Genomic DNA, 26,951 nt, shown 5'->3' on the forward strand with positions numbered 1-26,951 from the left:
AGCACTGTACAAGTACAAGTTGGCAACATATAGAGACAGTCCCTACCCAGGGACTATAACTGCTTGCCTATAAGCAAGCAATTCCCCCCAATTCCCAAGATTATCTGAACTACAGCTCCCGGATGATGGCAACTGTCTACGGAAAGCTATGAATATGCTGAAGGCCTCAATAAATTGTAAATTAGCCATCAACTTTGATCATCTGTGAAGTGCTTGCCAGCTGGGAGAATGGTAAACAGTTAAATACAAGGAAGCCATTCTGGGAATACTGCCACCAGCCTTTTAAAAAAAAAAAAAAGAATTTTACACATCAGTAAACCAGTAAACTTTTCTACCCTAACAATCAATCAATCAATCAATCGTATTTATTGAGCACTTACTGTGTGCAGAGCACTGTACTAAGCGCTTGGGAACTACAAGTTGGCAACATATAACAGAAGTCAAGGTTCCCATTCTTCTCTTTCCTATGGTCCACATGAACAGAAAGAAATACTTCTTGGATAGTCAGTCTCATAAAATACTGCTAAATTACAAACTTCCATCAATCAGTGATACCTATCGAGCACTTACAGAGTGAAGAGCACCGCACCGAGAGCTTGGAAGAATACAACGGGGTTGGCGGACGAATTCCTGCCCTCAAGGAGCTTAGTCGGTGGCTGTTTCACTATAATAATAATTATTATTATTGTTATTATTATTATAGTAGTGATATTTGTTAAGGCCCGTTAGGGGTAAATACAAGCAAATTGGGTTGGACACTCTGTCTCCCAAGGGGCTCGCAATGTTTTCAAAGACACTGGAGGAGGGCAGCTACTTAGTATGCTCCAGCTAAATATAATTGACTGATTTGATGCCTGTCATGGAGGGTCCCGTAGGAAGAGATGACCGAGGACCCTCAATCCACTGCTTGGACCACAGGCGGTGCTGAATAAATTTTTAGACTGTGAGCCCACTGTTGGGTAGGGACTGTTGCCGATTTGTACTTCCCAAGCGCTTAGTACAGTGCTCTGCACACTGTAAGCGCTCAATAAATACGATTGATGATGATGATGATGAATAAATACCACTGACACTGATGGATTGACAGAGAACTTGTGCGACAGAGTTGCTACTAGTGCTGGTGGTTTGCGCAGTGCACTTTCATTCATTAATTCATTCAATCATATTATTGAGAGCTTACTGCGTGCTAAGCGCTTGGGAGAGTACACTAGACATTAAACAGACACATTCACTGCCCACAACGAGCTTACAATCTAGAGGGGGAGACAGACATATATATGAACAATGTGGGATTCTCTCCGCTCTGATTTGGAGCTTTTTCATAGCCAGGGGAGAAGGAGAAGGGACCAAAACCTGAAGAGACGGGACTCATGCTGTGAAAATATTCTCCATTATTTCTCTTTGGGCAACAGACCCAGATATTATTTTTTTTAACGGTATTTGCTATCAGCACTGTTCTATGCCCTGGTGTAGATACAAGTTCCTTAACCTGAATACAGCCACTGTCCAATATCATCATCAATCGTATTTATTGAGTGCTTACTATGTGCAGAGCACTGTACTAAGCGCTTGGGAAGTACAAATTGGCAACATATAGAGACAGTCCCTACCCAACAGTGGGCTCACAGTCTAGAAGGGGGAGACAGAGAACAAGACCAAACATACTAACAAAATAAAATAAATAGGATAGATATGCACAAGTAAAATAAATAAATAGAGTAATAAATATGTACAAACATATATACATATATACAGGTGCTGTGGGGAAGGGAAGGAGGTAAGATGGGGGGGATGGAGAGGGGGACGAGGGGGAGAGGAAGGAAGGGACTCAGTCTGGGAAGGCCTCCTGGAGGAGGTGAGCTCTCAGCAGGGCCTTGAAGGGAGGAAGAGAGCTAGCTTGGCGGATCAGAGTCTGAACAGGAGCGAGAGCAGGCAACGAACCCCCCATTTTGCAGCTGAGGAAACTGAGGCACAGAGAAATCACGGTCACACAGCAGGCAGAGCCGGGATAAGAACCCAGGCCCGGGCTTTATCCCCTTTAGGCCGCACTGCTTCCCCTCCATCTCGGCCTACATCTTGATTGCAGCTAACAAATGACGAGAAAATCTAGACAGAATGGACAAGGAAACAGTCAAGACAGAGTGACAGCACTTTATCCATCACTGCTGGCGAAGGAAGAAAAGGGCCCAGCTGCGTGGTGGGTGGGATATTCCGCCTAGGTGCTCATCCCCTGCTTTGGGAGCACCTGAAGCGCCATTCTGTCGAACACTGTGGAGTGTCCTCCGTCACATCAAGATGCTGAAACCTGGAAATAGGCTCAATGTTTCAGAAAATTGTTTCACTTCTACGGTTTAATGTTTCCTCCAGGCTGTAAACTCCTTGTGGGCAAGGAACTCTGTTATACTATCCTCTCCCAAGTGCTCGGTACACTGCTCTGCACTGCAGTTAGCACTCAATAAATACGACTGATTGAGCGGCTTATTGGGAATGACAGATAACATCCCCTAAAAAGCTCATTTTGAAATTAGAGGGTGCCCAATTACAGTATCTCAAGAGCGAGGCGAGTTTCTAATAGACTCCTCCCAATATAAGTAACCATCCCGTTTGAGCTGTGAGAGGGAGTAATTAATTACTTAAGTCACACTGTATATTTAAGTAAATGAGGAAAATGGCAGGTAATTTCACAGTGTCACACTCTTTACTCGCGAAATTGTACAACACGCAGTTTCAACTACTGGCTATCAAATAAACCTACTGTCAGTTTTCTCAAGTCAGCAAGTGCAAGGAGTTACCACAGTTCTACAGAATCAACAAGAAGCTTAATACTACACACGGTTTTAAAGAAAACATGACACTTTCTTCATTTCCTGAAAAAAAACACCAAAACAGAACTCTGACAAAGCTTGGGAAAATTCCGTTCATGACAAGGCGCAGGTTTCAAATGTGTACATTTAGGAATTAAGAGGAACGCAGGGAGACTCGATTCTGCTAGAGTCAAATATTTCCTTAATACAATTTATATTGTATCCAGCCTTTTACCAGTCAGGCCTGCACAATATTTAGAAAAACAAATTCCACAGGCTGAATGGCAAACAGAAAAGCTGTTTAATGATACAAATTTTCTCTTTGGTAGAGAAAAAAAGATAGCCTACTTACAAAGCTGTGTCTCATAATCACACTGGATCTTTCTTCTTGCACTTTTTGAATTTTAAAATTTAATGAGTCAGAAACACGTCGGCTCAAGGAGCCTTCTTTCTATCAGAGCATCAACATCTGATACCCTAAAAAAGAAAACAAAAGCAGAGCAAACAATATTAGCAAAGAGGCAATGTCAAAGGGGTATCATGCCGAAACACTACTATCTGGGATGGAAATGGCCACAGGCATATAGACTATGCAAAGTTAAAAGGGGAAGCTACAGTAGTTTTCACAGGCTTCAATGTATCTGGAGTTGAGAAAGTACCTTGAAAAATGAAGTTTTGTACTTCCAAAAAGAAAGAAATCACACGGACGATAGCAATCGAATGCACGGCTCTTACAAGGAGGGGCTTAAAAAGAATGATGCAGGGTTGTTTTTGTAAATTTGGGTAAAAACTGACACAAGTTTCAAAGATTTCAGAAATTCTGGGCTTTATCCGAGTTTCCATTTCTGGATTTACTGGCAATCAATCTGCACGGTCAACATTTTTTCCATCTACGGCTTTCTAGCGTTGGCGAAGGACAAACAGCTAAACGTCCCCTCGACCCCAAGGCTTTCCCGGCACACTTTAGCAATGCCAAAGCGACCCAAATCCAGCTTCTGCCGCAAGCAAATCCCATTTCTCCATACTGTCCCCAGAAGGATACTGAGAATCTGGATCTCTGAGTTATCCAGAGAAACTCCAGGCTCTTGCCAGTGTGGGGAAATGAGGGAAGAAAGTATAATAATAATAATAATAATGATGGTACTTAAGTGCTTACTGTGTATATATATACCCTGTACCCTGTATATATGTTTGTACATATTTATTACTCTATTTATTTATTTATTTATTTTACTTGTACATATCTATCCTATTTATTTTATTTTGTTAGTATGTTTGGTTTTGTTCTCAGTCTCCCCCTTTTAGACTGTGAGCCCACTGTTGGGCAGGGACTGTCTCTATATGTTGCCAATTTGTACTTCCCAAGCGCTTAGTACAGTGCTCTGCACGTAGTAAGCGCTCAATAAATACGATTGATGATGATGATGTGTGTCAAGCACTGTTCTGAGCACTGGGATGGATACAAACTAATCAGGTTGGACCAAGTCCCTGTCCCACATGGGGATCACATTTTTAATCCCTATTTTACGGATGAGGTCACTGAAGGACAGAGAAGTGAAGTGACTTGCTCAAGGTCACACAGAAGACAAGGGGTGAAACCCAGATTAGAACTCAGGTCTTTCCAACTCCCAAGCCTGTGCTCTTACTGCCCATTTTACAGACACCAAATCTTTCAGTTGTCGGATCGTGCTTTCCCATATGTGGGTCAGCGGTAAAAGTATTAAGGGAAAAAACTTGATACTTTTAAAAATCCAAATTTGAGGGGCGGGAAGGGTGTTTGATCATCTGTTGGTAAAAGTATTAAGGGAAAAAAACTCGATACTTTTTAAAATCCAAATTTGAGGGGCGGGGAGGGTGTTTGATCATCTGTTTAGAAAATGCCAGAAAGCAGGCTAAATCAGGAAAAACCCTAAAAATCCATACCCCAGTCAAAGCAGTATTGTATGTGTATACACAGACACACACACACATCCCTACATGCCATAGTTGGCAGGGTTCTGAGATGCAGCGTGTCTCAATGGAAAAAGCCCGGGCTTTGGAGTCAGTGGTCATGGGTTCAAATCCCGGCTCCGACAATTGCCGGCTGTGTGACCTTGGGCAAGTCACTTAACTTCTCTGTGCCTCAGTTACCTCATCTGTAAAATGGTGATTGACTGTGAGCCCCCGTGGGGCAACCTGATCACCTTGTATCCCCCCAGCGCTTAGAACAGGGCTTTGCACATAGTAAGCGCTTAATAAATGCCATTATTATTATTATGACACCAGAGACACAGCGATAAGAAACTTGCTTGCTTTCTGAATCGCCCAGGGTGCGTCTCGATATTTCCAAAGCTACAGTGGGAGCTGAAAAGTCCCCGTGGTTTTCAAAGGTAATAGAGAGAACAGAGAATAACAAATTCAAATAACAAATAACAGTAGAAATAGAGAAGAACAGAGCAGGACTCTGACAGCGGGGTCTGATTCCGTTCTGCAGAAGGCTCGGCACACGAAACTGGGGAACGATCACTTCCCGGAGGCGGACTAATTCGGGGTAGCCAGCCAGCTCCAGGCGAGCTAAGTGACCTTGGGCAAGTCATTTCGCTTCTTCGGGCCTCCGTTTCCTCAACTGTACAACGGGGATTAAATCCTACTCCCTCCTACTTAGTCTGTGAGCCCCACGTGGGACAAGGACTGTGTCCAACCTGCCCAGTGCTTAGAACAGTGCTTGACGTACAGCAAAAAAATCCAAAAAGTGGGGTTCCTCGCTCCTTCCCGGCTGGAAATGTCTGCTGCACTATGGCACCAGGCAGAGCCGCTGTTCAGAAGCAGCCTCGCCCGGGGTCATCATCATCATCAATCGTATTTATTGAGTGCTTACTGTGTGCAGAGCACTGGACTAAGCGCTTGGGAAGCAGAAGTTGGCAACATATAGAGACGGTCCCTACCCAACAGTGGGCTCACAGTCTAAAAGGTCGCAAACTGGTTTTCAGAACCCCGAGGCCCACGTTACCCAGCTGGTCCCGATCCTGGGCGCATGGTCGGCTGGAGGTGCGGCGACACAACTGGGGAGCCGTTTCCAAGGGGCGCGGTGTTGGCTGGAGGGTGTGGAAATTGCTCATACGCCCACAGGTTGGGCATGGGAAAAGAGTACGTGACACACGCTCCTTCATTCAACCGTATTTATTGAGCTCTCCCTGTGTGCAAAGCACTGTACTAAGCACTTGGAAGAGTACACACACTACAACAAAAGACACATTCCCTGCTCACAGCCTAGTTGGGGGAGGGACGGACACGAATAAACATACATACATTAGTAAATAAATTACAGATAGAGCACCCTCCACTCCTCTGCCACTAACCTCCTCACTGGGCCTCGTCCTCGCCTGTCCCACCATCGAACCCCGGCCCACGTCCTCCCCTGGCCTGGAATGCCCTCCCTCCGCACATCCGCCAAGCTCGCTCTCTTCCTCCCTTCAAAGCCCTACTGAGAGCTCACCTCCTCCAAGAGGCCTTCCCAGACTGAGCCCCCTTTTTCCTCTCCTCCTCCCCATCCCCCCCGCCCTACCTCCTTCCCCTCCCCACAGCACCTGTATATACGTTTGTACAGGTTTACTGCTCTATTTATTTTACTTGTACATATTTACTATTCTATTTATTTTATTAATGATGTGCATATAGCTATAATTCTATTTATTCTGATGGCATTGACATCTGTCTACTTGTTCTGTTTTGTTGGTCTGTCTCCCCCTTCTAGACTGTGAGCCCATTTTTGGGTAGGGACTGTCTCTATATGTTGCCAACTTGTACTTCCCAAGCGCTTAGTACAGTGCTCTGCACACAGTAAGCGCTCAATAAATACGATTGATTGATTGATTGTACTTCCCAAGTGCTTAGTACAGTGCTCTGCACACAGTAAGCGCTAAATAAATACAATTGAATGAATGAATAACTCTCCCCCTCCTCCCCCTCTCCATCCCCCCACCTTACCTCCTTCCCCTCCCCACAGCACCTGTATATATGTATATGTGTTTGTATGTATTTATTACTCTAATTTGTACATATTTATTCTATTTATTTTATTTTGTTAATACGTTTTGTTTTGTTCTCTGTCTCCCCCTTCTAGTCTGTGAGCCCACTGTTGGGTAGGGACCGTCCCTACAACTTGTACTTCCCAAGCGCTCAACTTGTACTTCCCAAGTGCTTAGTACAGTGCCCTGCACACAGTAAACGCTCAATAAATACGATTGATTGATTAGTACAGTGTTCTGCACACAGATACAGTAAGCGCTCAATAAATACGATTGAATGAATGAATAAGTGCGGTGGGGCTGGAAGGGGGGAATAAATGAAGGGAGCAAGTCAGGGCAAAGCAGAAGGAAGTGGGAGAAGAGGAGAGGAGGACTTTGCCTCAAACATTAACGACACAAAGGAACGGCATTCCTCAAACTACGCAGTTGGTTATAAGACGACAGGCAGCCATGACGACTCATTCTTTTTTGGTCTAATAACCCAGTGGCCCGCTGACCTACTTAAAAGCTCAGATCATATTTGAGATCATTTAGGGCTTTAGGTTTATGCGTCTGTACGGAGAGGAGGGCGGAAGTTGGATGGCCGGCGTTTGTATTGGGAAACTAAATCCTCATCCGGGTTTTTACAGAGGGCTGTGATGGGGAAAATTTCACAACCAACCTCTGTAGGGTCGAAACCGATTATGGAGCACGGGCTGGGAGGGCTCTGAAGGCTTCCAAAAGAGAACTCAAATGCCGCTTTGATGCAGAGAGGAAAGAAACTCTCCCAGAGGAACATTCTGTCTCTGAAAACAGAACATGCACTTCCCAAGTCCTAAGTGAAACCAAACTAAGGGAGCCAAGCTTTCCAAACCTTACGGGCGTCCCTTATTAATATCACGGCAGTGCCGACCCAGGAACTGTTCCCAGGATTGAAATCTGGAGAAGCAGCGTGGATAAAGCCCGGACTTGGGAATCAGAAGTACCTGGGTTTTAATCCCTGATCCGCCGCTTGTCTGCTGCGTGACTTGGACGAGTCACTCCACTTCTCTAGGCCTCAGTTTCCTCATCTGTGAAATGAGGATTCAGACTGTGAGCCCCATGTGGGACAGGGATCGTGTCCAATCCCGGTGCTTGGTAAAGTGGCCGGCACGCGATAAGCGCTTAACAAATACCATTCAGGAAAAAAAAATCTGCCTGGCTTCTCTCCCTGCTTTGAGTCTCCTTTTTTCTGTGGTAGTTGCTTAGTGTTAACTATGGTTCCAGCACTGCACTAAGCAACAGGCTACACACAAATCAAGTTGGCCACAGTCCCTATCCCACATTCATTCATTCAATCGTATTTATTGAGCGCTTACTGTGTGCAGACCACTGTACTAAGCGCTTGGGAAGTACAAGCTGGCAACATAAAGAGACGGTCCCTACCCAACAAGGGGGGGGCTCACAGTCTTAATCCCCATTTAACAGATGAGGTAACTGAAACCTAGAGAAGTGAATCGACTTGCCCATGGCCACGCAGCAGCCAAGTGGCGGAGGCAGGATTAGAACCCAGGTCCTTCTGACTCCCAGAAACAGGCTCTATCCACTAAGTTACGGTGCTTCTCCTCAGTCTGTTCTAGCTACCCCATCTGAGCCCTCTCCCCACCATATCTACTGGTGTGCCTTGCTCATCTATCGCCACTAGCCAAATCTTCCCCGAGTCAATCAATGAATGATATTTATTGAGCTCTTACTGAGTGCAAAGCACTAAGCGCTTATTGTAGTAGCCACTCTGCTTTATGGCTTGGGAATCCTGGACCAAACCCAGACCACCCACGACTAATTTCTAGATCAGCTTCCCCAATGGCACCTGTGCCAACAAGCGCTTCTCGGTTTTAAGAGGAGACAGCTCTTCCCACAGTCAAGTTGGCTCTGGCCACAAAGTCTCAAGGGAGGGAGAGCAATAAATGCCGGGGAAGAAAGCGGAGGCAAAGAAAGAGAGACAAAAAACTCCTGAATTGAATCTCATAGGTCTACAGGCTTCAACGGAAAAGACCTGCTGGGCGAGTCCTTCTCTCTTTCCAATTTTAAAAAAAAATTCATTCATTCAACTGTATTTATTGAGTGCTTACTGTGTGCAGTAAGAGGCGAGGGGCACATAGTAAGCACTTAATAAATGCCATCATTATTATTATTATTATTATTACAGTGCCTGGCACTTAGTAAGTGCTTAATATAGACATAATATAGATATAATATCCCCATCTGTAAAACGGGGATTAAGACTGTGAGTCCCACGTGGGACAATCTGATTACCTCATATCTACCCCAGTGCTTAGAACAGGGCTTGGCGCATAGTAAGCACTGAACGAATACCATTATTGTTATTATTACATAGATACGTATATCTCCCCTCTGACTCCCACCCGCCAACCTACTAATAATCCAAAGAGTTCCAAACAATCAATCAATCAATCAATCGTATTTATTGAGCGCTCACTGTGTGCAGAGCACTGTACTAAGCGCTTGGGAAGTCCAAGCTGGCAAGATATAGAGACAGTCCCTACCCAACAGTGGGCTCACAGTCTAAAAAGGGGAGACGGAGAACAAAACCAAACATACTAACAAAATAAAATAAATAGAATAGATATCACCATCATCGATCGTACTTATTGAGCGCTTACTGTGTGCAGAGCACTGTACTAAGCGCTTGGGAAGTACAAGTTGGCAACATACAGAGACAGTCCCTACCCAACAGTGGGCTCACAGTCTAAAAGGTATCTAAAAAAGATAGGCATAAGCAAAATAAATAAATAAATAGATAAATAAATAAATAAATAAAGTAATAAATAAATAAATGAATAGAGCAATAAATAAATAAATAAATAAATAAATGGATAGATAGATAGATAAATAGATAAATGAATGAATGAATGAATAAATGAATAAATAAATGAATGAATAAATAAATAAATAATGAATAAATGAATGAATGAACAAATAAATAAATGAATGAATAATAAATAAACAATAAATAAATAAATAAATATAAATAGATAGATAGATTAAAAAATAAATAAATAGATAAATAAATAAATAAATAAAGTAATAAATAAATAAATAAAGCAATAAATAAATAAATAAATAAGTAAATGGATAGATAGATAGATAAATAGATAAATGAATGAATGAATGAATGAATGAATGAATGAATAAATGAATAAATGAATGAATGAATAAATAAATAATGAATAAATGAATGAATGAACAAATAAATAAATGAATGAATAATAAATAATAAATAAATAAATAAATAAATATAAGAAAATAGATAGATTAAAAAATAAATAAATAATAAATAAATAAATGAATAATCAATCAATCAATCGTATTTATTGAGCGCTTACTATGTGCAGAGCACTGTACTAAGCGCTTGAATGAATAAATGAATAATAAATAAATAAATGAATAATAAATAAACAAATGAATAATGAATAAATAAATGAATAATAAATAAATAAATGAATAACAAAATAAATAAATAAGTAAGTAAGTAAGTAAGTAAGTAAGTAAGTAAGTAGAAACATCTCGCTAATCCTGACTCCTGCTGAAGGACAGGCTGGTCTCGGGCAAATCCACTTCAAACGCGTTTCGACCGTGTCGGTTCTACCTAGTACAAAGCAGAGACGACAACTCTCTGTTCTGCCGGCAGGCTACTGCTTGCCAAGCCCTTTGGCTTATCCAGGAGTACGTACACGCTCTCGATATGTTGCCGAATTGTACTTTCCAAGCGCTTAGTACGGTGCCCTGCACACAGTAAGCGCCCAATAAATACGACTGAATGAGTGGATACGTGCTCTGTGGCACGTGATTAACACTGGAAATCATTTCTCCTTTCCTAGGGCGATTGACGGTGACCTTGGCAGGAATCACGGCTATCGTTTACATCGGGCGTCGCCTGACTGGGGTTCTCTAATCACTCTTCTGCTGGAGAAAAGTCCAGGCTGGTGGTGTTCAAATGAAGAAAGGGAGGCCTGGTTCCGAGACAGAGAGTTGTTTGCTGAGAAAAAGCTCGTGAGCTGTTAAAATGACCAAAAAGCCAACTACCAAAAAGCCGAGAGCCCGAGCCTGGGAGTCAGATCGATCAATCAATCAATCAATCGTATTTATTGAGCGCTTACTGTGTGCAGAGCACTGGACTAAGCGCTTGGGAAGTCCAAGTTGGCAACATCTAGAGACAGTCCCTACCCAACAGTGGGCTCACAGTCTAAAAGGGGGAGACAGAGAACAAAACCAACCATACTAACAAAATAAAATAAATAGAATAGATATGTACAAGTAAAATAAATAGAGTAATAAATATGTACAAACATATATACATATATACAGGCTCAGCGTGGGAAGGCCTCCTGGAGGAGGTGAGCTCTCAGTAGACTGATCCCCTTCTTCATTCATTCATTCAATCGTACTTCTGGAGCACTTACTGTGTGCAGAGCACTGGACTAAGCGCTTGGGAAGGACAAGTTGCCAACATCTACAGACGGTCCCTACCCAACAGTGGGCTCACAGTGTAGAAGGGGGGGGGGGGGGGGTCCCGTTCTCCTGGAGGCGCTTAGCACGCTTAGTACAGCGTACCAAGCGCTTAGTACAGTGCTCTGTACACAGTAAGCGCTCAATAAATACGATTGATGATGATGATGGAGGCGCGCTTAGTCCAGTGCTCTGCACACAGTAAGCGCTCAACAAATACGATTGATTGATTGATTGATTGGGCCTGGGCTGTCCAGATGACCCAGGCTCTAATCCTGCCCACGCCACTCACCTGCTGTGTGACCTTGGGCAAGTCACTTGGCTTCTTTGGCCCTCAGTTCCCTCCTCTGTAAAATGTGGGGGGAAGACTGTGCGCCCCGTGTGTGGACTGTGTCCAATCTAACTTGTTTCTACTGTGCTTAGGAGAAGCAGCGTCGCTCAGTGGAAAGAACCCGGGTTTTGGAGTCAGAGGTCATGGGTTCAAATCCTTGTCAGCTGTGTGACTTTGGGCAAGTCACTTAACTTCTCTTTGCCTCAGTTACCTCATCTGGAAAATGGGGATTAAGACTGTGAGCCCCCCAAGGGACAACCTGATCACCTTGTAACCTCCCCAGCGCTTAGAACAGTGCTTTGCACATAGTAAGCGCTTAATAAATGCCATTATTATTATTATTATTATTACAGTGCCTGGCACTTAGTAAGTGCTTAATATAGACATAATATAGATAATATCCCCATCTGTAAAATGGGGATTAAGACTGTGAGTCCCACGTGGGACAACCTGATTACCTCATATCTACCCCAGGGCTTAGAACAGGGCTTGGCGCATAGTAAGCACTGAACGAATACCATTATTGTTATTAGTACATAGACACGTATATCTATCTATTTTATATATATATACACATAAATATGATACTCACCAACAAGACGAGAATTTCCGAGTTTTCTTTTCCCTTCCAGTCTCTTCCAAGTTGCTGACTCATTGGCCTCGAGTACGGGCCTGGGAGCCAGAAGGATCTGGGTTCCAGTCCCGCTCGGCCACTTGTCTGCTATGTGATCTTGGGCAAGTCACCTCTCTGCGCCTCGGTTCCCTCATCTGTAAAACGGGGACGAATGATAATACTACTAATAATAACAAATACCACAATTATTAAGTGCTTACTCTGCACCAGGCTGGGGTGGATACAAGTGTTGGGGTGGAAACGAGCAAATCAGGTTGGACGCAGACCCTGTCCGATGTCCAGCGCTTAGTACAGTGCCTGGCACATAGTAAGCGCTTAAAAATTCAATTATTATAATCGTCATTATGGCTTTCCCCATGCCCCAGGAATTGGGCTGCCTATCAGGCAGTCTGCTTCCCGAACGGCGACGGTGATGCCAGCTGGTTGCTTTTCGGGATAGCCGGAGCCTCATACTTTCACAGCACGATGAATGAAAACTGACACATTTCCCTCCTTCGGCAACTGTCTTCACAGGACGGCCCCTGTCACATATGGACGCATCATCATCATCATCAATCGTATTTATTGAGCGCTTACTATGTGCACAGCACTGTACTAGGCGCTTGGGAAGTACAAATTGGCAACATATAGAGACAGTCCCTACCCAGCAGCGGGCTCACAGTCTAAAAGGGGGAGACAGAGAACAAAACCAAACATACTAACAAAATAAAATAAATAGAATAGATATGTACAAGTAAAATAAATAAATAAATAAATAATAGTGGTTCTTGTTAAGGTGCCAAACACTGATCTAAGCACTGGGGTAAATACAGGACATTCAGGTCAGACAGTCCTTGTCCCACATGGGGCTCACAGAGAACAAAACCAAACATACTAACAAAATAAAATAAATAGAATAGATATGTACAAATAAATAGAGTAAAAAATATGTACAAACATATATACATATAAGACGCCCCGTGGCCGGACGGGAGGGGACATGGGGAGGGTGAATTCAGTCCCAGCCTCAATAGCGGGTTGCGGTGGCTGGCCTATTTAGGTCCGTGAGGAGCATCGTGGAAACAGAGAGGCAGACAGATGCGACTCTTTCAAACAAAAGTGCAGAATTACCACTAGGGCTGGAAAAATCCCCTGGATATGCCTGGAAACTCGATCGTTCGGCGGTGTGTAAAAATATGAACAGATGGCAGGTTGGAACTGGCTCGGGAGCTGATTTCCAACCAACGGGGCCAAACTCACAACTCGGCTTTAATGGCCATAGTTCGCTCATCCGGGAGGTCACAGAGCGGGTTCGAACGTCTCCGCCAGAAGCGCCGCGCTCCTCACCGTGCTGACTTTATAAAAAGGAATGGGATCAGTTGCTTTGACCCATTAAAACTTGGGGAAACTGCCAACCTCCTCCGGGAGCCAAATAGGCCAAGCGAGTTCAACGCGGCTGAAACTGAGCTTGGCCGAAAAAGCAGAGAGCGGAGCATTCACTCTCTCGGGGGCGGCTTAGGTGACGGATCGCTCCGGTCACCTCAATCCACCAACTGTACACCTCCTCCAGAAGGCCTTCCCAAACTGAGCCCCCCCTTTTCCTCTGCTCCTCCTCCCCTCCCCATTGCCCCCACTCCCTCCCTCTGACCTACCCCCTTCCCCTCCCCACAGCACTGGTGTCTATTTGTACATATTTATCACTCCATTTCACTAATGATGTGCATATACCTATAATTCTATTTATTTTGATGGTATTGGCACCTGTCTACTTGTTTCGTTGTCTGTCTCCCCCTTTCTGGACCGTGAGCCCGTTGTTGGGTAGGGGTTGTCACTATCTGTTGCCTAATTGTACTTTCCAAGCGCTTAGTACAGTGCTCTGCACACAGTAAGCGCTCAATAAACACGACTGAATGAATGAACTGTAATTATTGTGCGCTTACTGTGTGCGGAGCGCTGTACTGAGTGCTTGGGAGGGTACCACGTATCAGAGTTGGTAGGCACGTTCCCTGCCCGTAAGGAGCTTGCAGTCTGAGGGGGAGACGGACGTTAATAGAAATAAATCAATGAATGGATATAGAAATAAGAGCTGCGAGGTTGAAGGTGGGGTGAATAAAATGTACCAGTCCAAGAACAAGGATGACGCAGAAGGGAGAATGCATCTATGACCAGTCTGCCTCGGTCCAAACTTCTCCGGAAAAGAGGGGAACAGTCTAATCAATCGATCGTATTTATTGAGCGCTTACTGTGTGCAGAGCACTGTACTAAGCACTTGGGAAGTACAAGTTGGCAACATACAGAGACAGTCCCTACCCAACAATGGGCTCACAGTCTAAAAGTCTAGTCAGCCTGCTGCTACTGGACACTGTCTCCCAGAATTTGCCGTTTCCCTTTCCTTTCTGTCCAACCGTTTAAACGCCGAGAGCCAGAGTGATTAATCAGCACTCTGTTCTCTCCCTGAAAATAATGACGACAGGGATAACCGGCAGAGTTCATTCTTTCCTCGATTTTAAAATGAAAAGAGCTCACTGCTGCCCTTCGAAAATGCTCCACTTTCCCGTTTTTAGGCCTTCAGAGTTCAAGGGATAGACAGTGGTCCCTCCCTCCCAAACCCTGACTCACTCCTGCCTTCAACCCAGCCTCCGCTCCCCACCACCGGCTCCTCTGTGTTTCATTTCCCTTGTCGCCCTTCCCATCCCCTGTGTTCCCGAGGAGCCCGGGTTGGATGATTGCGGGGTTTAGATGGCTGCTGTGTCCAAACCTCAGGCGCTGCCAGGCGCGTGGACGTGAAATGCCGCCCGGCTAAGGGTGTTTGCTTTATAAATATCACTGGTATTAGCTATCTGTGGGTGGAGCTTCGCGTACTCAAAATCCCTTCCACACAGAAAGGCCTTTAGATCCTTGCTGCGGCAGCTATTTTCAGGGCCTGGCCCGGTTTGTGTCTTGTCCCCTAGATTTCTAGGTTCTTCCTGACACCTTTATATACGTGTATATATATATACACACACACCTTTTCTAATTACTGAGTGTCGGGTTGGTCGGCGTTCCTTAGGAGTGCCCAACTTTGCACGTCTTGTGAAGCTGACAGAATCCAATGTCCACTCCCCGGTTTGATAGAGGAAGGACAGCATGCGATAAGGGGGACAATTCTGCTCTAATTCCTCCATCTAAACAGCTGTGAGCAGGTGGCAGAGGACAGAGTGAAAGTCGTGAGGGTCGAAATACAGATTCTACCTGCTCCATCGTTGCTGGGGTGATTTGCAATCTGAACTTGTTATTCTTTGGCCTTGTCTTTACCTCACTTATTCCCTTTTCTCCCTCCCTGTTGGACTACTCAGGGATTGGGTGATAAGTAGACAACAGCTATTATTCTTCAAAGGAAGCTGCTACTTTGTACTTGGGAAGCAGCTCGGCCTAAGGGATAGAGCACGGGACTGGGAGTCGGAAGGAATCCCAGGTCGGCCGCAAGTCTGCTGTGTGACGTTGGGCAAGTCACTTCACCTATCTGTGCCTCGGTTAACTCATCTGCAAAATGGGAATTAAAACTTTGAGCCGCATGTGGGACAGGGACTGTGTACAACCTGATTAGCTTGCATCTACTCCAGCGCTTAGAACAGTGCTTGACATAGAGTAAGTGCTTAGCACAGTGCTTTGCACACAGCAAACACTCAGACACAATTGAATGACTTGAATGAAGTGCTTATCAAGTGCGATCATTATTATTACTGTTCAGAGTGGATTTTTCCAGATCTTCAATATTTAATTTGCTACACATTTTACACGAGCCATTTCAAAACAAAAGGTAGTCTAATCGTTTTTTAAAAACATTCAATAAATGTACCCCAGTGACTTTCCTGGATGTAAAACTACCCTCCTTTTCGAGAGTAACAAAAATGTGTTTTGGGAAGGAAAACTGGTGTTATTTTTAAAAGCCAAAGATTTTACACCAACTTCGCCCTAAGTGAGAACAAGTGCTCTTGAACACATTGGAATAAATTTTCAGTCTGTCAGAACTGCAGAGGACAGCACCAAGACTTAAACTCAGGATTAGTCACTAACCTTATGGAAATGCTCCATGCCAGTAAAAAGCTGTACTCTGGGGCCCGTTATCTTGTTGCCCAGAGAAACTTACACATTCTAAATTTACTATGTTATGAGCTGACTGGTCCTGTGGAGTCAACCGAAACCCGTCTGATCAATCGATCGTCGGTATTTTTTGAGCCCTTGCTGAGGGTACTATGCGCTTCTGGGGACAGAGTTGGTAGGTACGATCCTGACCTCAAGAAGCTTACAGTCTAGTAGGGGAGACGGGCAATAAAATAAATGACAGGCAGGGGAAGTGGCAGAGTAGAAGGAGATGGACATACGTGCTGTGAGAGTGGGGTGAGCGACAAAGTGCACAGGTGACGCAGAAGGGATGGGGAAATGAGAGGTTAGTGAGGGAAGGCCTCTCCGAGTAATAATAATAATGATGGCATTTATTAAGCGCTTACTATGTGCAACATACTGTTCTAAGCGCTGGGGAGGTTACAAGGTGATCAGGTTGTCCCACGGGGGGCTCACAGTCTTAATCCCCATTTTACAGATGAGGTAACTGAGGCCCAGAGAAGTTAAGTGACTTGCCCAAAGTCACACAGCTAACAATTGGCGGAGCCGGGATTTGAACCCACGACCTCTGACTCCAAAGCCCGGGCTCTTTCCACTGGGCCACGCTGCTTCTCTAAGTAGATGTGATGTCAGTAAGCCTTTGAAAATGGGAGGAGTGGTGGTCTGTAGAATGTGAAGGGGAGAGGGGAATCACGTCGGAGAGAGGATGCGGACGAGGGGTCGACGGCGAGAGAAAAGAGACGGGGGTTCGAGAACTAGGTTGGTGGCAGATGGGCCAAGTGTGTGGGCTAGGACAGGCGGTCTCTGGTGACTTTAGCGGTTTCATCGGCACGGCCAGGATCCTTCAACACCCCTGGGCCCGCCCTCGACGGGCTCTCAGGATTCTGCCGCTACAGTTCAAGCCCAAACCAGTGGGCCTGGGGCGAGAGCCAACGACCGCAAGGCAGAGCGGCTGCAAGGGGACCCGAGGCACAGTGGCCCAGGGGAGAACGGGCAAAGGCGAGCCTTTCAAGGCCTGCCTGCTCCCTTCCACTGGAAGCTCCTTGAGCGCAGGGCTACTGTCTACCGATTCTCTTGGTCTTTCTTTCCCAAGGGCTCAGCACAATCCTCTGCCCCAGGGGCTCAATCAATCTATCAACAGTAGTTACTGAGTGCTTACTATGTGCAGAGCAATCAATCGCATTTATTGAGCACTTACTGAGTGCAGAATACTATACTAAGCACTTGGGAGAGTGCAATATCACAGAGTTGTTATACCCATTCCCTGCCCTCAATGAGCTTAGAGCCTGAAGGGGAGACAGACATTAATATAGGTCATGTATAATCTATAATTTAAAAATTAATGCTACTGTTTGGCTGATTTGCCAAAAAGCATCTTTGAGCCATGTGACAGTCACTGGTCTTGGGAGCAGATACCATCGTGGTATGTAGCACGTCGGAAAAAAGATGGGGACACGGTTCCTGCTGTAATCAGTCCATCAATCCTATTTATTGAGCGCATACTGGGTACTAAGAGCTTCAGAGGATAAAATACAACAGACCCATTCCCTGCCTACAACGAGATTACAGTCTAGAGGGGGAGGTGGCCATTAATATAAATTATTCCCCCTCCACTTTACTCCCGCGAGGGTTTATTACTGTAATTAGCACTCGGGGGCCCCTTCAATACCATGAGCTCACTTTGAGCTGTCACTTTGACACCATCCACCTGGAGAGACAGAGAGTGGACCATAGTCTCCCCTACCCCAGCTATCCCAGCACTTAGTACAGCGCCTGGCACAAAGTCAGCACTTAACACCATAAAAACAAACCACAATAACAAAAAAAAAAACATCAAATGACTAAATCCCAAAAGGGGATACACTCCTTAGCTGGCCACGGAAGTTCAAGGATCCAGAGAAACTCACCAAGCTCTGAGGTTCCAAGCTTTACCACCGCAGCAATTTTTCCAGGGGCTCCTTACAATGGGATGATAAAGAATGCTGCTTGAGAACTTCAGTATCTGCAATACAAAAGGGAAACTGTCCTTAAAGGAGTAATAACTCTAATTTACCTTGGAGTGCAGTTGTGGAGAATAAATAATGAAAGGGAACAAAAAGCACTTGTCAAAACGGAGAGCGCTTTGCAAAAGCTGTTACCCCACATCCGACATACTCTAATTAAAAACACAAAAAATGCCAAAAGGATTAGCAGTATCTTCTGAGTCAGTGTGGGGATTTCAGTTAAAAGACAAGAAGCAGGTTATTTTTAACACGTGTCAATACAGAGGAATAAAATTTTGTCATGAAATCATGGGTCCCTATCTAACAAATTGTGAGTTTAGCTCTTTTTAAGGAAGGGAAAGGGGGAAGTAGGGAAAGTGGGGGAAAAACTTTCTGACGTTTTTCCCTAGTACATGAAGAGAGAGAACAGTGACTTCCTGTCCTTTCCCCACAACTGATTTATTTTATTTACCCGCTAGATTGAACACTCCTTGAGAGCAGAGATCGTGCCCACCTACTCTATCGTAAGTCTCCCACGTGCTCAGTACTGTGCTATACCGACAGCAGACTGTAAATTCTTTGATTGCAGATATCTTGTCTTCTAACTCTATTGTATTCTCCCAAGCACTCAGTACAGTGCTGTATTCTTTGAGGGCAGGTCTCTTGTCTTCTAACTAATGTACTCTTCCAAGCGCTTAGCACAGGGACACATACACAACAACCACTCAAAAAACACCGATTATCCGATCATCATCATCACTGGCATTTGTTGAGCACTGATTATCCGATCACCATCATCATTGGTATTTACTGAGCACTCACTCTGTGCAGAGCCACTGTACTAAGCACTTCGGAGGGTACAAGACAACAATGTTGGCAGACTTGTTCCCTGTTCAAAACAAGCTTACTATGCACAAACATGTGGGTTGGGGGGCAGGGGGGCAACATTCCCTAATTCACCTGGAGTTCTAATCCAAAATATTTAATGAAAACCCACATTATAGGAAAACTGAATGTACTGGTACTGACTGCTTCCATATTCTCGGAGACTCTGCCTAGCCCCAACACCTGGGGTGTGCAAAATAATTCACCTAGAGTTCTATCCAAAATATTTAATGAAAACCCACATTATAGGAAAACTGAATGTACTGGTACTGACTGCTTCCATATTCTCAGAGACTCTGCCTAGCCCCAACACCCGGGGTGTACAAAATGCTTGTCAATTAAATGCTACGCGATATCAGCCAATCAATCAGTGGTATTTACTGAGTGCTTACTGTAGGCAGAGCCCTGGATTAAATGCTTCAGGAAGAACACTACCATGGAGTTGATCTCTGTCCACAAGGAGCTTCTAATCTAGAGGAGGAGCTTTGAGTGGGAAGGGAGTCAGGGAGGGAGTGAAATACGTTTAAAGGTTTTTAGTGGGAATGGAGACAGGGAGGGAAGAGGAATAGGTTTAAGGGTTTTTAGGGGGAATGGAGGGAGTGAAATACGTTTAAAGGTTTTTAGTGGGAATGGAGTCAGGGAGGGAAGAGGAATAGGTTTAAGGGTTTTTTAGTGGGAATGGCATCTGGGAGGGAGAGGAATGGGTTTAAGGGTTTTTAGAAGATGAGAAGGGATGGGGTAAGAAGAGCAAAAGTGGAACGGGGAGGAGGTCAATTCATTGCCTTTTTTGCAATAATAGTTTCATGAAGTACCCTAAGTGCTCAGTTCAGTGCTGTTCCCACAGTAGACTGTTCATTCTTTTGAAGGCGGGTATCTTGTCTGATAACTCTTTGTACCCTCCCAAGCAGTCAGGACGGGGCCCTGTAAACAGCATCTGTTCAATACCATTGACTAACAGAACCAAAACCATGAATAAAAACCTCAATCGCAAACACCCAAGCTCATCGAGCCTGGACTCCATGGCATAAATTACCTTTCCCTGTTCACAATCCCTTCACGAATTGAACGTTTTCTCATTTTCGCCATTTCTCTATTGCGTCTGCCGCATTTCAACCAGTAGGTTGAAGCCGACCCCCTTAATTGCGGCCAGAGGGAATCGGTATTACAAAGAGAAAATGGTTGAGGCTCCGACAATATCTCATACAGCCGTCTTCCTTTTGTGACATCAGCCTCTACTTCATCCCGGCCTTGTTCTTTTAAAGTGAATGGAAATAGTTAGCTGGCTTATATTTAATTTGACTGATAACACAAAATGGAGTTAAAGATTCTTCAACCAAACAGTTCACTCTTAGGAGCCCACGAGCAGGAAAACATTTCTCCTCCTCCCCCTCTCCACCATTCATTCAATTGTATTTATTGAGCGCTTACTGTGTGCAGAGCACTGTACTAAGCACCACAAAACTTTGGGTAATGAATAATGATACAGCATAGGGCTGGGAGTCAGGAGGACCTGGGTTCTAATCCTGGCTCTGCCACTTGTCTGCTGTGTGATCTGGGGCAAGTCACTTAACTTCTCGGAGCCTCAGTTACCTCATCTGTAAAATGGGGATGATAACTGTGAGCCCCATGCAGGGCAACTTGATCACCTTGTATCCCCCCCAGCGCTTAGAACAGTGCTTTGCACATAATAAGCACTTAACAAATGCCATCATTATTATTATTATTATTATTCTCTGTGCCTCAGTCACCTCATCTGTCAAATGGGGAGCCCACGGGCCTGGTAATCAGAAGGTCATGTGTTCTAATCCCAGCTTCACCACTTTTCTGCTGTGTGGCCTTGGGCAAGTCACTTCACTTCTCTGAGCCTCAGTTACCACATCTGTAAAATGGGGATTGAGACTGTGAGCCCCATGTGGGACAGGGGCTGTGTCCAACCCGGTTGGCTTGTCTCCACCCGGCACTTAGTACAGTGCCTGGCACATAGTAAGCGCTTAACAGATACCACAGTTATTATCAGTACGACTTTTCATCTCACACCACGCTCACACCTTCCCCCATTTCGCTTCACCGGCGGGAGGAGGAGCAGCAGCAGGTGAAGTGCTTTTGATCTCCAGGATCTGACCTTTTGATGTTCAAGAAAAAGCCCTGGTCATCCAAAAGGGAACAGCAGTCCTTCCGCTGACTCCAGAAACTGACTCACCTTTAGCCCACAGACCCCAGCAGCCTCGAATACAAATATTTTTCAAGACCAGCATGGTCCCAAAGTGATTTCTTCATCCCCTATGCATGCCTAACACCCAACAAGCCTAATGAACTGCAAACACCCTCAGGGGAGACATTCACTTCCATCTATTAATCAAATATTATTTTGCCGGTGCCAAAATTCTCTCGGCAAGTGAAGACTGACACCTGCCTCTAATTTGCACTAGCTCGCCAATAAACACTACTCTGCCAATTCATTCCTGTTCTAGGAAAGGAGTGAATTTATCAGTGAGTTTCACAAGGTGGGGGAAATTCAGGAGCGATGGCCCCATGAGTTTCCTACTGAAGCATTTTGTGATATGCGGTGTTGGGCTTCCCAACAGGTTTTCCTCGGGTCTCACCAAAGACGCTGCTGGCCTAGTGCAAAGGAAAATGGGAGCGGCTGAAAACTGCCAACTCTTTTTCCTTTCCTTGAGGAAGTTCTTTAAATTCACAGACCTCCTCTTCCCTGACATCCATCCCAGTTTCCATCTCTACCGGCAGCTTCTTTGGAGAACCACTGCCCTTAACCTTTTCCATTCCTGTTTAATTTCCATGAGGGCTCTTTATGGAAGTCCCCAAGGACACATCTACCATGGTTCACAACCAATTCCACCGAATTTGGACCACATCACCCAAACCTATAACCCACTGGAAACAGAGGGATGGTACCACATTTACTCCTCCATAATGAAAGATCACCTCTGGGATGACAGAACACAGCAGTGAGCTAATGTTTCCTATTGAAAGAGGTGGGGGAATTCTGGATAAGCAAAAGTAAAGAAAAAAAAGATTACCCAAACTGGAAATTTGTCTGGATAGCAAAAGCTTCTACTTTTAGGTAAAGTGCTCTGGGATCAAGACAGCTTTTCCTAAAAAAATAAGGCTCAAGAGGAACCCTGAGAGGATTTTTTAGTCTGACATCCAATAAGGATCTAAACATTCAGACAACGCCTCATGGTTCCACCTTAGATGGCAATTTCCACAATGCAAAGATACAGGGTACAAATTTCTGCTTCCAATTCCATCACATCCACTGAATTCCAAACTAAATTAAGAATGAATACTATTAATAATAATAATAATAATGATAGCATTTATTAAGCACTATGTGCCAAGCACTGTTCCAAGCACTCGGGGGGATACAAGGTGTTCAGGTTGTCCCACGTGGGGCTCACAGTCTTAATCCCCATTTTACAGATGAGGGAACTGAGGCCCAGAGAAGTTAAGTGACTTGCCCAAAGTCACCCAGCTGACAACTGGCGGAGCCGGGATTTGAACCCATGACCTGACTCCAAAGCCCGTGCTCTTTCCACTGAGCCACGCTGCTATTGCACACCCAGTCTCTAACCAAAGGTACCCGGACTGACCCACTTATTCACTGGCAGGATAAAGCAAGCAGTGGCACAGAATAGAGCTTCTTCAGCCTTTTAGACACAACCGTGCTTAAAGATGCTACTTGAGCCCTGGAAACAGATGATGAGACCCATTTCCCATCCTTTAGAATTGCCAAACATCGTCCACATTCCTTGGGGGAGTTGGTCACCCGGCATTGCTGAGTGCAGTCAATTAATCGATGGCATTTATTGAGTGCTTACTATGGGCAGAATGTTGTACCAAGTGCTTGGGAGAGTACAGTGCAACAGAACGTAACACCTGCAACTCAGGCAGCTGACTGCCAACTTGTACTTCCCAAGCGCTTAGTACAGTGCTCTGCACACAGTAAGCGCTCAATAAATACGATTGATTGATTTGGAAAAGCCATTGAAGAGCTACAAGCCAGAGGATAAGCCTGCAAGTCAGAGGTCACACACCAGCCTGCTCCAAGGAAGCCGCAAACACGGTCAAAGATGATCACACAAAGCTGAGGGCTGTCCCCCAATCAATTGTATTGATTGAGCGCTAACTACGAGCACAGCACTGTACTAAGTACTTGGGAGAGTCCAATAATAACAGAGTTAGTAGATACATTGCTCGCCCTTGATGAGCACTGTGGCCTAGTGGATAAAGCACCGGCCTGGGAGTTGGAAGGACCTGGGTTCTAGTCCCAGCTCAGCCGCTCTTCTGCTGTGTGACCTTGGGAAAGTCACTTGGCTTCTCTGGACCTCAGTAACCTCATGCGGGTTACAATGGGGATCAAGACTGTGAGCGCTATATGGGACGGGACCTGTGCCCAACCCCATTACCTTGTATCTACCCCAGCACTTAGAACAGTGCCCGGCACATAATAAGTGCTTAACAAATACCAGTTACCTGGCAGCTCTTTCAACTACTCCCTGATCTCACTCACCTCCCACTCCAACCCAGCCCCCACAAGGCACTCTTCTAACGTCAACCTACTTACTGCACCTTGATCTCGTTTCTCTCACCATCAGCCCCCTTGCTCACATCCTCCCTCTGACCTGAAATCCTCTCCCTCCTTATACAACAGACGACTACTCTCCCCATCTCCAAGCTCTATTAAAACCACATCTCCTCCAAGAAGCCTTCTCTGGCTAACCTCTCCTTTCCTCAACCTGTCCGCCCTCCCTTTTCTTTCCACCTAGGCGCTTGGGTCTGTATAATCCCAGCTTCACCACTTTTCTGCATTTCCTACAAGCCTAATCCATTATCAGATGGGATCACCAAAAAGCCCCAGAACCTAGTCCGTCTACCATTCATTCATTCATTCAATCAATCGTATTTATTGAGCGCTTACTGTGTACAGAGCACCGTACTGAGCGCTTGGGAAGTACAAGTTGGTGACAGATAGAGACGGTCCCTACTCAACAGCAGGCTCACAGTCTAGAAGGGGGAGACAGAGAACAAAACATGATGAAATTGCCAGTCATTCAGATGTCCAACTTGCACTTGTCCAAAAAGATTCCAACTTGTACTTCCCAAGCGCTTGGTACAGTGCTCTGCACACAGTAAGCACTCAATAAATATGACTGAATGACTGAATGAATGCAGATCTTCACTAATAGAATACAACTGTCACCTCCCTTCCCCTCTATAAAATATACATATAACAAACATTTTATTCTTGGTTAACACTATATACTTAGGATTTGTGGTGCCTCCATTTTTATGGAAAAAGCTGTACAAGTTCTATACTCTAAGATAAAGTTTAAGATTTTGAAAATTTTATTTAGCACTGCTAATGAAAAGGTATTTTCCCCCATAAATCTCAGTAGATTTGAATGTTCTGTCACCTCAAACTGAACCCTGTCCTTCCCGTGACTTTCCTATCACTGTAGATTATACCACCACCCTTCCTGTCTCACAAGCCCATAGCCTTGGCAGCATCTGTCTCCCCTTTTTAGACTGCGAGCCCACTGTTGGGTAGGGACTGTCTCTATATGTTGCCAACTTGAACTTCCCAAGCGCTTAGTACAGTGCTCTACACACAGTAAGCGCTCAATAAATACGATTGATTGATTGATCCTTGACTCCTCTCTGTCATTCAACCCACATATTCAACTCATCACTAAATCCTGTCGGTCCCACCTTCACAACATCGCTAAAACCCACCCTTTTCTTTCCAACCAAACCACTGCTATGTTAATACAATCGCTCATCCTATCCCACCTGGATTCCTGCCTCAGCCTCCTTGCTGACCTTCCAGCCTCCTGTCTTTCCTCCCTCCAATCCATACTTCACTCTGCTTCCCGGATCACTTTTCTACAAAAATGTTCGGGAGACATCACCCCGCTCCTCAAAATACTCCAGCATCCTATACTCCAAAATACTCCACCTCCACATAAAAAAAAAAATCTCCTCACGACTGGTTTTCAAAACAGTCCACCACCTCACCTCCCTTCTCTCCTTCTATAACCCAGCCAGTACCCTTCATTCCTCTAGTGCTAACCTACTCAATGTGCCTCCTTCTCACCTATCTCACCGCTGACTCCTGGCCCATATCCTGCCTCTGGTCTGGAACACCCTCCCTCCTCAAATCCCTCCTCAAATCCGACAGACAATTACTCTCCCCTGCTTCAAAACCTGATTAAAGGCACATCTCCTCCAAGAGGCCTTCCCAGACCTCTTTTCCTCATCCCCCGCTCCCTTCTGCGTCACCCTGACGGACTTGCTCTTCCCCTCTTTCAGCCCCAGGGCACTTAAGTATATAACTGTAATTTTATTTATTTATTTGTACTGATGTCTGTCTCTCCCCCTCTAGACTGCAAGCTCACTGAGGGCAGGGAATGTGATGGTTTATTGTTGTAATGTACTCTCGCAAGCCCTTAGTACAAGTGCTCTGCACACAGTAAGTGCTCAATAAATACAATTGAATGAATGAAATAAATCCCAGCACTACACTCAGAACTATCATGGAAAAGGATTATTTTATTAATATCATCATCATCATCATCAATCGTATTTATTGAGCGCTTACTATGTGCAGAGCACTGTACTAAGTGCTCGGGAAGTACAAATTGGCAACATATAGAGACAGTCCCTACCCAACAGTGGGCTCACAGTCTAAAAGGGGAAGACAGAGAACAAAACCAAACATACTAACAAAATAAAATAAATAGAATAGATATGTACAAGTAAAATAAATAAATAAATAAATAAATAATAGTGGTTTTTGTTAAGGTGCCAAACACTGATCTAAGCACTGGGGTAAATACAGGACATTCAGGTCAGACAGTCCTTGTCTCACATGGGGCTCACATTGTAAGGAGGGAGGGAGAACAGGTATTTAATCCCTATTTTAAGATGAGGAAACTGAGCACAGATAAGTTAAATGCCTTGCCCAAAGTCACATAACAGCCAGGATTGTCAATGACTGCATTTTTAATAGACTGACGTTAGTACTTAGTATTCTAATCCTTGTAGAATAACTGAAATATTTATTTGAATCACCTAGAAAACTCAGAACTTTCAACACCTGTATTTACACTGCCCTGATTTTTTTTCTCCTTTAAGAATCATAAATTCAACACAAACAATTGCTTGCCTAGGTGCCTGAGGGGGTATAAAATTAGCACATATTTTTACTACTCAAGCACTCTAAATAGAACAATTAAATGCAATTGTGCCTAGTGAAATAAACCATGAATCACCCTCTAATTAGGACACCATAACACCCAATAAAGCCTTGCGATCAAAAGCACTCAACAATCATTCACCAAAAAAAACCAAATAACCCTGAGTTTTACACAGTTTTGCTGATAAAACTTAAAAAACAAAGGGGTATATGGCTACTGCAGTTCACAAACGTTCGGGACCCTGTAGCTTATTTAGTGGGCTGGAGTCAAGGAGATAAAATCCACCTAAATTCTGGTCTTAATTCTGGTCCTTTATTGCCTGGTTTGGCAATAAAATTTTCCATTCTGAGAATCACCCTGCCACCAACCTAGCTCACCTCAGTGAATGCTACCTTAAAAATGGCTGAAAAAGGGATTAAGTCGCTGTGAAGCACCCCACAAATATAAAATACCCCAATAATAGTCATCGGGAGACTTTCTGCAAATTTACAGTGCTTCAAAAACACATTATCATAAATTA

General features: G+C 44.6%; 1 protein-coding gene across 1 annotated transcript in view; it reads right to left on the reverse strand.

Annotated features, from left to right (window-relative positions):
• CLOCK (clock circadian regulator) overlaps window positions 1–26,951 on the reverse strand; it is a 90,358-nt gene that overhangs the window by 50,449 nt on the left and 12,958 nt on the right. The window contains exons 2-4 of the mRNA XM_038769294.1: window positions 18,255–18,349; window positions 12,223–12,398; window positions 3,157–3,281 (exon numbers count right to left, since the gene is read on the reverse strand). The gene's annotated coding sequence lies outside the window, so the exon portion shown is untranslated. The remainder of the gene's footprint in view (window positions 1–3,156; window positions 3,282–12,222; window positions 12,399–18,254; window positions 18,350–26,951) is intronic.

The sequence above is a fragment of the Tachyglossus aculeatus genome, chromosome X5 (genome assembly GCF_015852505.1).
Source record: "Tachyglossus aculeatus isolate mTacAcu1 chromosome X5, mTacAcu1.pri, whole genome shotgun sequence".
NCBI classification, from domain to species: domain Eukaryota; kingdom Metazoa; phylum Chordata; class Mammalia; order Monotremata; family Tachyglossidae; genus Tachyglossus; species Tachyglossus aculeatus.